Source organism: Giraffa tippelskirchi, chromosome 4 (genome assembly GCF_054371585.1).
Source record: "Giraffa tippelskirchi isolate mGirTip1 chromosome 4, T2T-mGirTip1v1.2.pri, whole genome shotgun sequence".
In the NCBI taxonomy this organism is placed as follows: domain Eukaryota; kingdom Metazoa; phylum Chordata; class Mammalia; order Artiodactyla; family Giraffidae; genus Giraffa; species Giraffa tippelskirchi.
The window spans coordinates 126,242,871-126,255,887 of NC_137278.1; the positions used below are offsets into that span (position 1 = coordinate 126,242,871).

The 13,017-nt window shown below is 42.0% G+C and overlaps 2 protein-coding genes and 1 pseudogene across 4 annotated transcripts in view; all 3 read right to left on the reverse strand.

The window, feature by feature from the left end:
• The window catches only part of TMCC3 (transmembrane and coiled-coil domain family 3), a 167,598-nt gene that overhangs the window by 138,188 nt on the left and 16,393 nt on the right, over nt 1-13,017 (reverse strand). The gene's annotated exons all lie outside the window — the stretch shown is intronic.
• LOC145546158 (17S U2 SnRNP complex component HTATSF1-like) lies at nt 896-3,586 on the reverse strand (annotated as a pseudogene). The gene is made up of 2 exons (XR_014082567.1): nt 1,504-3,586; nt 896-1,401 (listed from the first exon to the last, which is right to left on the reverse strand). The product of XR_014082567.1 is annotated as a 17S U2 SnRNP complex component HTATSF1-like (transcript).
• LOC145545643 (uncharacterized) overlaps nt 3,203-13,017 on the reverse strand; it is a 151,981-nt gene continuing 142,166 nt past the window's right edge. Inside the window, exon 4 of the mRNA XM_081590487.1 lies at nt 3,203-3,594. The gene's annotated coding sequence lies outside the window, so the exon portion shown is untranslated. The remainder of the gene's footprint in view (nt 3,595-13,017) is intronic.

Consider the following 13,017-nt stretch of genomic DNA (forward strand, 5'->3'; position numbering starts at 1 on the left):
TATATAAAATGAGAATCTAGGAATGCATGGAGATTTTCACATTTTTAAGCAGAGAATCTCTACATGCATTTAAACATATGCATACACACTCAACATTCAGAAAACTAAGATCATGGCATCCAGTCTCCTCACTTCATGGCATATAGAAGGCAGAAAGTGGAAACAGAGACAGATTTTATTTTCTTGAGCTCCAAAATCACTGCGGATGGTAACTGCAGCTATGAAATTAAAAGACACTTGCTCCTTGGAAGGAAAGCTAGGACAAACCTAGACAGCATATTCAAAAGCAGAGACATCACTTTTTTTTTTATTTCAAGAAAAGAGCCACATTTTATTGGCACTACACAATTTCCATAGTAGTAGGTACCACGATTCTAGAACAAAATCAAAAACAAAAATCTGAAATATGCGTGACAAAAGTTCTTAAACTCCAGGGTATCCGCACGAACTGCCCCAAACTGGATACAAAAGATTGTGTAGTGTACACACAGATTTTTCTGGGGAAAGGTCCTGTAACTTGAATCAACTTCTAGAGGTGTCCAAACAGTAAATGGTCGAATTCTAATCTCCTCCATATTTTCAATAATGGAAGCTGTGGACTTTGGGAAGTTCACCTTTGCACATTGAAGAGTCAATTTTCATCGGAAGAGGGTAGAAAAAAAGTAACTTGTAAGGACTGGGGAGCGAAAAACTCCGAAGAGTTCTTTACCTCATAAGTTTTAGTAACATGTTCTGGTTTAGAGAGGGGAAATGGGGATATCAGTGGTAACATCATAAAGTGGAAGCAAGGAGACACCTACAGGGGTTTTTCAAGTCCTTAAAAAAAAACCAAACGTTAGTATGAATAAAGCAATAGCAAGAATTAAAAATGCAATTTAACTCAAGTACAATTTTCTGTTTCTGCATATCAATAACTTTATTTCTGAATGTCACAAACTTCAATCAGGATACTTTAAAAAATATTATTTTGCATGCACTTAACAAATCTGACAAAGGATGAGGAGCAAGTTAACTAGCATTATGCTATGGAGTTTGAACTGAACAGCCAATGAACACATATTTAAAATCATTAGGTACAGGTAACCATGAACACTTCACGGTATTAATCAGATGGCCTCCTACCTCTAGGCACACGTTCATGTAACACTACGAGTAATTACCCTGCAGCAGAGGCAAAATGGAGATGGAATCTCCCTAAAAAGCAAGTTAACGGGATTAAATAGTGTCGTCATCATCATCATCATCACTACTGAGAACAAAGCTGCTGCCTGTGGACAAGGGCCCTTCCTCTTTAACATTCCCTAAACCACCCACAGTCCTTCTCTCATTGGAATCTTCAAACAATTTGTCACTGGAATCGTCATCCAACAACTTCTCGTTGGAATCATCATCTTCAAACACGTTTTCATCTATGCCTTCATCTTCCTTTACATCTCCATCTTCCTCATCTTCTTTTCCATCCGAATCGTCAAATACCTTTTCATCTGCATCATCTTCTTCGTCCTTTTCATCAGCATCTTCAAGTTCCTTTTCTTCTGCATCTTCTTTGTTCTCTTTCTCATCTGACTCATCATCAAATACCTTTTCATATGCATCTTCCTCTTCTTCCTTTTCATCTGACTCTTCATCAAACTCTTTCTCAGAGCCCTCTTCATCAAACACTTTTTCAGAGCTGTCATCTTCGAATTCTGATTTTTCAGACTCATTTTCTTCTAACTCTTTTTCCAGAATGTTTTCATGAAATTCCTTGTCAGAGGCATCTTCTTCAAAACCTTTCTCAAGGCCATTATCTTCTAACTCTTTTTCAGAGCCATGTTCAAACTGCTTTTCCGAGCAGTCTTCAGACTCTGGTTCTGAGTCATCATCTTCAGAAGCCACCTTTTGGGGGCTGGCCTCCCCCTCAGACTCCTTGCTGGGGTCGTCTTCTTCAGACTCCTTCTCACGGCCGTTCTTGTCAGGATCCGTTTTGAGTTTCTTCTTTTTGGATTCTCTTTCAGAGACAGTCTCTTTTGACTCTTTGTTAGGATTACCCTCTTCACGCTCTTTCTCAGGGCTGCCTTCTCCAGACTCTCTCTCGGGGAAGTCTTCTTCACGCTCTCTTTCAGGACAGCCTTCCTTAGACTCTCTTTCAAGGCAGCTCTCTTCAGATTCTTCTTGGGGACCTTCAGCTTCTTTTTCAGGGCCACTTTCTTTAGCATCTTTTTCAGAAGCAGCTTCTTCAACTTCTCCCCAGTTTTCCATTTTTTCAAACTTCTTTTCATCTATAGGTTCTTCAAATGCCATTTCAGTTGCGGCTGCTTGAACATTTGTTTTAGATGTGCCCGGGTGCTCAGAAAAATGCCTAACTCTAGAAGGCCCTGCCCTTTCTGGAGCACGGACAGAATTTGAACGCTGCAGGCCTCTGTTGGCCTCAGGAGCATTGAGGAAAGCTTCCCATCCTCTCAGCCTTTCCTCCCTTTCTCTTGTGGTCTCCTCCACCTGATAATCCGTAGTTCCATCCCACGCTTGGGCAGTGATTTGACGCCCACCAAACCACCTTCCGTTGAGGGTTTGAATACAATAATCCGCTTCCTCTGGATCCCTAAAGGACACAGAGGCCACACCATCGGGGTGTCTATCAAAGAGAAGGAGCTTCCTAATTTGTCCAAATTTTGAACACTCTACTCAAAGGTCTTCTCTGATTTCATTCAACACCAGTGGATCATCCTCAAAATCCGCTGGATGAAACATGTTTTTGACAATGACAACTCGCTCATGACGCATTCGGGATGGGCCAGCTTGTCTCTCAGGTCTCCAATCCAACTGCTTTTGCTGCACAGACAGCTTTTTCTTGTACTCTCTGCACTTCTTCTTCTTCTTTGAGGCATCATATTCTCCCTTCAACTGAAATTTTGCCACCTCCACACGTAATTTGTAGCCTCTAATTTCATCTTCATCCAAAAGTTTTAACGCCAGATCCACAGATTCTCTCTTCAAATAACAGCAAAGTCCATCTCCTTTAAGATTTCCTTGATTATCTTTGTAAAGCTTGACCTTAAATTCTTCTGTTTGAGGATCTCTCATAATAATGCCAAACTTCGACATGAGCTGTATAAATTCATCCACTGTAATGTCTAGAGGCAAACCAGATACATAAACATTTGTATTTCTGTATTCTTCAACATGAAACCATCCTGATTCACCCTTTCTCTTTTCTCCCTTCTTTTTCAGATCACTGGGTTCAGGGGATTGTCTTCGTGGAGGTTCTTTTGTAGTCCTAACACTGACATCTTGAACACTTGCAGTAGAACTAGATGCACCATCGTTAGAAAAGCCATAATTGGCCTGACATGTAGCAATGAAATCTTCAGTGATCTTGGGGAACCAAGCCTTCTTGTCTAGGTCCCACTCGTACGGAGTGTCAGTCGGCTGCTGCCCGAAAGAATAAGTTTTTCCAGTGGGATCTTTCTCGGTGTTGTCATCCTTGGTGTCTCCGTACAATTCTTGCATTCGCAGCTGCTCATCAAACTCGTTGTTCGCATCCAAGTTGTTGCCGCTCATGTTGCCCACTTAGCCTAGAGGCAATGTCCGGTCGATCGAAGAGGCCGAGCTGATCTGGAGGGGAACAGAGAAAAGGATGTTGGCCACACTCCCAGAGACATCACTTTGTCGACAAAGGTTCATCTAGTCAAAGCTATGGCTTTTCCAGTAGTCATGTATGGACGTGAGAGTTGGACCGTAAAGAAGGCTGAGTGCTGAAGAATTGATGTTTTCAAATTGTGGTTCTGGAGAAGACTCTTGAGAGTCCCTTGGACTGCAAGGAAATCAGAACAGTCAATCCTAAAGGAAATCAACTCTGAATACTCATTGGAAAGACTGATACTAAAGCTGAAGTTCCAATACTTTGGCTACCTGAAGTGAAGTGACGCCAGAGTGGCCGAGAGGAGCTACCCCACATCCAAGGTCAGGGGCAGCGGCTGTGAGGAGATACTGCACGTCCAAGATAAGGAGCAGCAGCTGTGCTTTGCTGGAGCAGCCATGAAGGGATATCCCACGTCCAAGGTAAGAGAAACCCAACTAAGACAGTAGGTGCTGAGAGAGGGCATCAGAGGGCAGACAGACAACCACAATCACAGACAACTAGCCAATCTGATCAAATGGACCACAGCCTTGTCTAACTCAATGAAACTAAGCCATGCCAGGTGGGGCAACGCAAGACAGACAGGTCGTGGTGGAGAGGTCTGACAGAATGTGGTCCACTGGAGAAGGGAATGGCAAACCACTTCAGTATTCTTGCCTTGAGAACCCTATGAACAGTATTAAAAGGCAAAAAGATAAGACACTGAAAGAAGAACTCCCCAGGGCGGTAGGTGCCCAATATGCTACTGGAGATCAGTGGAGAAATAACTCCAGAAAGAATGAAGGGATGGAGCCAAAGCAAAAACAACACCAGTTGTGGATGTGACTGATGATGGAAGTAAAGTCTGATGCTGTAAAGAGCAATATTGCATAGGAACCTGGAATGTTAGGTCCATGAATCAAGGCAAATTGGAAGTGGTCAAACAGGAGATGGCAAGAGTGAACGTTGACAGTTCTAGGAATCAGCGAACTAAGATGGACTGGGATGGGTGAATTTAACTCAGATGACCATTATATCTACTACTGTGGGCAGGAATCCCTTAGAAGAAATGGAGTAGCCATCATAGTCAACAAGAGTCTGAAATGCAGTACTTGGATGCAATCTCAAAAACAACAGGATGATCTCTGTTCGTTTCCAAGGCAAACCATTCAATATCACAGTAATCCAAGTCTATGCCGGAACAAGTAATGCTGAAGAAGCTGAAGTTGAAAGGTTCTATGAAGACCTACAAGACCTTTTAGAACCAACACCCAAAAAAAGATGTCCTTTTCATTATAGGAGACTGGAATGCAAAAGTAGGAAGTCAAACACCTGGAGCAACAGGCAAATTTGGCCTTGGAGTACAGAATTAAGCAGGGCAAAGGCTAGTAGAGTTTTGCCAAGAGAACACACTGGTCATAGCAAACACCCTCTTCCAACAACACAAGAGAAGACTCTACACCTGGACATCACCAGATGGTCAACACTGATATCATACTGATTATACTCTTTGCAGCCAAAGAATATACAGTCAGCAAAAACAAGACCGGGAGCTGACTGTGGCTCAGATCATGAACTCCTTATTGCCAAATTCAGACTTAAATTGAAGAAAGTGGGGAAAACCACTAGACCACTCAGGTATGACCTAAATAAAATCCCTTATGATTATACAGTGGAAGTGAGAAATAGATTTAAGGGACTAGATCTGATAGACAGAATGCCTGATGAACTATGGACGGAGGTTTGTGACACTGTACAGGAGACAGGGATCAAGACCATCCCCAAGAAAAAGGAATGCAAAATGGCTGTCTGAGGAGGCCATACAAATAGCTGTAAAAAGAAGAGAAGTGAAAAGCAAAGGAGAAATGGAAAGATATACCCATCTGAATCAGTTCAGTTCAGTTCAGTCGCTCAGTCATGTCCGACTCTTTGTGACCCCATGAATTGCAGCACGCCAGGCCTCTCTGTCCATCACCAGCTCCCGGAGTCTACCCAAACCCATGTCCATCGAGTCAGTGATGCCATCCAACCATCTCATCCTCTGTTGTCCCCTTCTCCTCCTGCCCCCAATCCTACCCAGCATTAGGGTCTTTTCCAATGAGTCAACTCTTCGCATGACGTGGCCATAGTATTGGAGTTTCAGCTTCAACATCAGTCCTTCCAATGAACACTGACTGATCTCCTTTAGGATGGATTGATTGGATCTCCTTGCAGTCCAAGGGACTCTCAAGAGTCTTCTCCAACACCACAGTTCAAAAGCATCAATTCTGAGGCGCTCAGCTTTCTTCACCGTCCAACTCTCACATCCATACATGACCACTGGAAAAGCCCATCTGAATGCAGAGTTCCAAAGAATAGCAACGGGAGATAAGAAAGCCTTCCTTAGTAATCAGTGCAAAGAAATAGAGGAAAACAATAGAATGGGAAAGACTAGAGATCTCTTCAAGAAAATTAGAGATACCAAGGGAACATTTCATGCAAAGATGGGCTCGATAAAGGACAGAAATGGTATGGACCTAACAGAAGCAGAAGATATTAAGAAGAGGTGGCAAGAATACACAGAAGAACTGTACAAAAAAGATCTTCATGACCCAGATAATCACAATGGTGTGATCACTCACCTAGAGCCAGACATCCTGGAATGTGAAGTCAAGTGGCCCTTAGAAAGCATTGCTACGAACAAAGCTAGTGGAGGCGATGGAATTCCAGTTGAGCTATTTCAAATCCTAAAAGATGATGCTATGAAAATGCTGCACTCAATATGTCAGCAAATTTGGAAAACTCAGCAGTGGCTACAGGACTGGAAAAGGTCAGTTTTCATTCCAATCCCAAAGAAAGGCAATGCCAAAGAATGCTCAAACTACTCCACAATTGCCCTCATCTCACACGCTAGCAAAGTCATGCTCAAAATTCTCCAAGCCAGGCTTCAGCAATACGTGAACTATGAACTTCCAGAAGTTCAAGCTGGTTTTAGAAAAGGCAAAGGAACCAGAGATCAAATTGCCAACATCCGCTGGATCATCAAAAAAGCAAGAGAGTTCCAGAAAAACATCTATTTCTGCTTTATTGACCATGTCAAAGCCTTTGACTGTGTGGATCACGATAAACTGTGGAAAATTCTGAAAGAGATGGGAATACCAGACCACCTGACCTGCCTCTTGAGAAACCTGTATGCAGGTCAGGAAGCAACAGTTAGAACTGGACATGGAACAGCAGACTGGTTTCAAATAGGAAAAGGAGTATGTCAAAGCTATATATTGTCACCTTGCTTATTTAACTTATATGTAGAGTACATCAGGAGAAACGTTGGGCTGGAAGAAGCACAAGCTGGAATCAAGATTGCAGGGAGAAATATCAATAACCTCAGATATGCAGATGACACCACCCTTATGGCAGAAAGTGAAGAAGAACTAAAGAGCCTCTTGATGAAAGTGAAAGAGGAGACTGAAAAAGTTGGCTTAAAGCTCAACATTCAGAAAACTAAGATCATGGCATCCAGTCCCATCATTTCATGGCAAATAGATGGGGAAACAGTGGCTGACTTTATTTTTCTGGGCTCCAAAATCACTGCTGATGGTGACTGCAGCCATGAAATTAAAAGACGCTTATTCCTTGGAAGGAAAGTTATGCCCAACCTAGACAGCATATTGAAAAGCAGAGACATTACTTTGTCAACAAAGGTCCGTGTAGTCAAGGCTATGGTTTTTCCAGTAGTCATGTGTGGATGTGAGAGTTGGACTATAAAGAAGCTGAGCACTGAAGAATTGATGCTTTTGAAATGTGGTGTTGGAGAAGACTCTTGAGAGTCCCTTGGACTGCAAGGAGATCCAACCAGTCCATCCTAAAGGAGATCAGTCCTGGGTGTTCATGGAAGGACTGATGTTGAAGCTGAAACTCCAATCCTTTGGCCACCTGATGAGAAGAGCTGACTCATTTGAAAAGACCTGGATGTTGGGAAAGATTGAGGGCAGGAGGAGAAGGGGAAGAGAGAAGATGAGACAGTTGGATGGCATCACCGACTCAATGGACATGAGTTTGGGTAAACTCCAGGAGTTGGTGATGGACAGGGAGGCCTGGCGTGCTGCGGTTCATGGGGTTGCAAAGAGTCGGACACAATTGAGTTACTGAACTGAACTGATGTGAAGAACCGATTCACTGGAAACAATCCTGATGTTGGGAAAGATTGAAGACAAAAGGAGAAGAGGGCGGCAGAGGATGACATGGTTAGATAGCATCACTGACTCAGTGCATGTGAGTTTGAGCAAAGTCTGGGAGATAGTGAAGGACAAGGAAGCCTGGCTTGCTGGAGTCCATGGGGTTACAAAGAGTTGGACATGACTTAGCAACTGAAAAACAACCACAAACACACTGATTCAGGTTGGGGAAACATACACTTTCCCACATTATAGCAAACTTCTTGATAAACTCTAAAGTTGACTTAGCAAAAATAACAGCTCATTGGACTTCCTTTCAGCACAAACAACACTGCAAGTGAGAGAATAAGATCCATTCTGATATGACTCTGCACCCACTACAGGTAAAAGTTCATCCCCTGAAAGTACAACACACTATAAAGATTTGATCCATTTCTTTTAAAGTCTGGGAATCAGTTCTGATCACCAACTTCACTATGATATTATATCTCTAAAAGCTCTTCAACATGTGTCAAGGCTGAAAATCCGAAAGATTCCAGGGATACTGATGGCTAACAATAATTAACCATCTTTTTCTTTTTTAAAAACTGAAAGCTACTAATACAATATATCAGAGAGCCAACAGATTCTTTAGTAATAATTCACAATGAGCACAGATTCTGGAACTGGATGGTCTGAGTTTTTTTGTTTGCTTGGCCACACAGCATGTGAGATCTTAGTTCCCCAACCAGGGTTCAAACTTGGACCCTTTGCATTGGAAGCACAGCATCTTAACCACTGGACTGCCAGCGAAGTCCTGTCTGAGTTTAAATTCAGACTGTACCACTTCTTAGCTGGGTGATTCCCAATAAATTATTTCATCTTCCTGTGCTTCACTTTCCTATCTACAAAAGGGAAATAATAAGAGCACATACTTCATAAAGTTTCCTATGAGTATTAAATGAGACAACTGATATAAAATTCCTAGAAAGACACTTAGCACAGAGTAATAAATCATTAAATGGTATCTATTGTTCTATATATACACAAAATATCCTCATTTAAAAACACTCACCACTTCAGTCCTATATCCATCTTTCCTCAGTGACCAACCTTAGAATTTCCACCCAGACAATGATGTGAAAACTGATTTATCTTGCGTTCTCTGCTCCGAAAGGCCAGGTACTATGACTGGCACAGAATAGTTACTCTGAAAATATTTGATATGAGAAAGAAATAATGGCAGCATTATTTTAAAGCACTTTGGAAGTATATCATGAAAAGCATGATATTCACTGTGATCCTCAAGGGTAAGGGAGAAAAAAAAGCTATTCAAACCTTAGATTGTCTTTTTCCCATTGGAATAAAAGGGAAATGAACAAGAGCAGCTATTGCAAGAGGCACTGGAATTAAATTATGTCAATTTCCCAACATGATAATAACAGAAAGCTCCATCATGGAGGCAAGGCTGGTCACCTATTCATCCACTTTGTTCTTTTAAACACAGCATCCTCTCACAAACCCCTCTGTTACTGATCAATGTACACGAGTCACTGAGAATTGACATTATACAAAATCACAAAAAAGCAATAGGAATTCAACAATATTTTTTCTAGCTCTCACAAATATTTGGCCCCCAAACCATGGGTATCAGAGAGCTGAATTTCCAACACACTTTACAACTGTCATCTGACAGCAAAATCCTATGGAGGAGGCTCTGGTCAGTGGTTCCTATGAGGATCCTATGCCAGGAAAGATTCATAATCAGAAGGGTGGGAGCTGTGCAAGACCTGCAATGAAAGCTCTGGTCAAAGTCCACAGAAACTCTAGGCTTCAAACACAGGCATTCCACACAAAAAGACAAAATTATCCCCTGGGAGGCAGAAGCTGCACTGTTACAGAAGCAAAATATATATCTGTGTATATATATATATATACACACACATATATATATATACACACATATATATACATATGGGAAAAAATCAACTGCTCCAAAATAAAATTAAGTGGCAAAATGTCCATGATATATTAAGTTCTCCCCCCTAAAAAAGGACATTGTAGACCCACATGTATAGTGACTCTATTTAAGCAAATCCAAGCAAAATCTTCTCCACCGCCCTTCTTTCTCTATAATTTATACATAGAAAAAAAGACTGTGTCTGCTCTTATCCAATTCCTCTTGAAAGGGAATCAACATTCCACATGTGCCTTGATCAGCCAGAGTTCAGGGGGTCTGTGCTTTACCCATTCCATGCAGTACTTTTCAAGATGGTTATTACTGTGAACGCATTTGTGGCTTTGATTTTTAGCAGCTTCCCTCCTCCTCTGGATCATCCCAAGATTAGACTTGACTGTCACTGTCCACAGCCCCACCTGGCGAAATCTAGGTTAAGTGAGGCTCTGAGTCAATGACAAGCAGGACTGAGGGTACAGTAAGACAGTGGCTGTCAATTCTGGCTGCATATTAGAACCATCTGGAGAGCTTTAAAAACTCTTAATGCCTCATTCTAAGCCAGAGATTCTGTCTGGTTGGTTGATTGGAACATTCTTTTCAAAATCAGTATTTTTTTTTTTTTAAAGCTCCCATGATTCTAATGTACAACCAGGATTCAAAGTCACTGCAATAGGAAATCCCCCTGAATAGGTAAATACGCTCTGGAATTCGTCAGTAACTAACTATCTGTAAATAGAGCTCAAGGCGCCTGGCAGGACTTCTACAAAACAATTCATAGACTGCACTAAGCATTTAATAAACCACATTCAATTCTCCCAACAATTCTGGGAAGTGGATTTTATTATCACATCCATTGACCAGATGCAAAAACCAGTCCTCAGAAATGGCAAGTAACCTGTCCCAGGCACTCACAGGAAGAAAGGGGAGGGATAGGGAACATTCCTGCAGATTTCAAAGACGTGTCCTTAACACTGATACCCTTTCCCCAGCGGAGCCCCATCCCTTGGCCTTACTGAAATGTTTCATTTGCTCCTGGAGCCCTGAGAGTTGGGCTCCCCTTGGTTCTCTGAGGAGACTGGGGTTCAATCCTGAACCTCTACCTAATTCTTACCAGCCCTTCTTATCTATTGCTTCTGATACCATTTTCTTCACCTTGAAGGAATTCTGTCCAGTATAGCTTTGGTATTTCAAAAATCTAGTCACAGGTCACTCTCTTGAGTACAGCTCCCTCTGGTCACTGACCTCCTTCCCCACCTCACCCCAATTCACCCTATCACTCTCCCCCAGACTCCACCCTAGTCAGTCCTGGTTGACTCCCAGGCCTCTGCATGCTATGCCAATCGCAGTATCACTTTAATCTCTCTGGGCTTTTTTCCCCCACATGAACTGTCGTGAAGCTGTTCTTCATTCATCTGGCAGGTTTATGATTATTCCTTTAAATTTATATATAGGACTGATTGTTGCTTTTTAATTAAAAATATTTTTTATTTTTATTAGTTTGGGGCCATTATCCCAGCACTCCTATAGAATTCTGAAATTAAATTGCCACGTATCATCATGAAGTCTCCTTCTGTGATCTTTTTATCATCTGTAAGTTTCATGACCATGGGCTCTATGTTTTTTCCCAGATTCCTAATAAAAAGGGTTCTTCACTATTACCCTTCCTTTTGTGTGGCCTGAAACCGACATAAATAACATTCACTAGCAAAAAAAATCACTCGCTGGACTCTCTCCAGTTAACTGTATTTGTCGTTCAGTCGCCAAGACTCTTCATGACCCCATAGATGGCAGCATGCCAGGCCTTCCTCTCCCCCACCATCTCCCGGAGTTTGCCCAAGTTCATGTCCATTGAATGTGTGATGCCATCCAACCACCTCATGCCTCCTTCTCCTACTGCCCTCAATCTTCTGCAGCAACAGGGTCTTTTCCAATGTGTCAGCTGTTCATATCAGGTGGCCAAAATACTGAAGCTTCAGTTTCAGCATCAGGTCTTCCAATGAGTGAGTACTCAGGGTTGATTTCCTTTAAGACTGACTGCTTTGATCTCCTTGCTGTTCAAGGGATTCTCAAGAGTCTTCTCCAGCACCACAGTTCGATTATTTGGCGCTCTGCCTTCTTTATGGTCGAGCTCTCACAATCATACATGACTAATGGAAAAACCATAGCCTTGACTATGTGGACCTTTTGCCAGCAAAGTAATGTCTTTGCTTTTTAACACACTGTCTAGGTTTGTCATAGCTTTCCTGCCAAGAAGCAACTGCCTTCTAATTTCATGGCTGCAGTCACCATTTGCAGTGATTTTAGAGTCCAAGAAGAGGAAATCTGTCACTGCTTCCACCTATTCCCCTTATATTTGCCATAAAGTGATGGGACCAGAGGTCATGATCTTCATTTTTTTAATACTGAATTTTAACCTGGCTTTTTCACTCTCTTCCTTCACCATTATGAAGAGGTTCTTTAGTTCCCCTTTGCTTTCTGCCATTAGAATGGTATCATCTGCATATTTGAGGTTGTTGATATTTCTCCCTGCAATCTTGATTCCAGCTTGTAATTCATCCAGCCCAGCATTTCTCATGATGTGTTCTGCATATAAGTTACATAAGCAGAGTGACAATAAACAGCTTTGTTGTACTCCTTTCTCAATCTGAACCAGTCAGTTGTTCCATACAAAGTTCCAACTATTGCTTCTTGACCAGCATAAAGGTTTCTCAGGAGACAGGTAAGATCGTCTGGTATTCCCATCTCTTTAAGAGTTGTCCACAGTTTGTTATGATCCACACAGTCAAAGGCTTTTATGTAGTCAATGAAACAGAAGAATATGTTTTTCTGGAATGCCCTTGCTTTCTCTATGATCCAGTGAATGTAGGCAATTTGATCTCTAGCTCCTCTGCCTTTTCTAAACCCAGCGTGGACATTTGGAAGTTCTTGGTTCATGTAATGCTGAAGCCTAGCATGCAGGATTTTGAGCATAATCTTACTAGCATGGGAGATGAGTGCAACTGTCTGGTGGTTGGAACATTCGTTAGCACTGCCCTTCTTGGGAATTGGGATGAAGATTGACCTTTTCCAGTTCTGTGGCCACTGCTGGGTTTTCCAAATTTGCTGACACACTGAGTGCAGCACCTTGGTAGCATCATCTTTTAGGATTTTAAATAGTTCTGCTGGAATTCCATTGCCTCCACTAGCTTTATTGAGAGCAGTACTTCCTAAGGACCACTTGACTTCACATTCCAGAATGTCTGGCTCTGGGTGAACGACCACACCATCATGGTTATCTGGTTCATTTACAATCTTTTTTTGTACAGTTCTTCTGTCTATTCTTTTCAGCT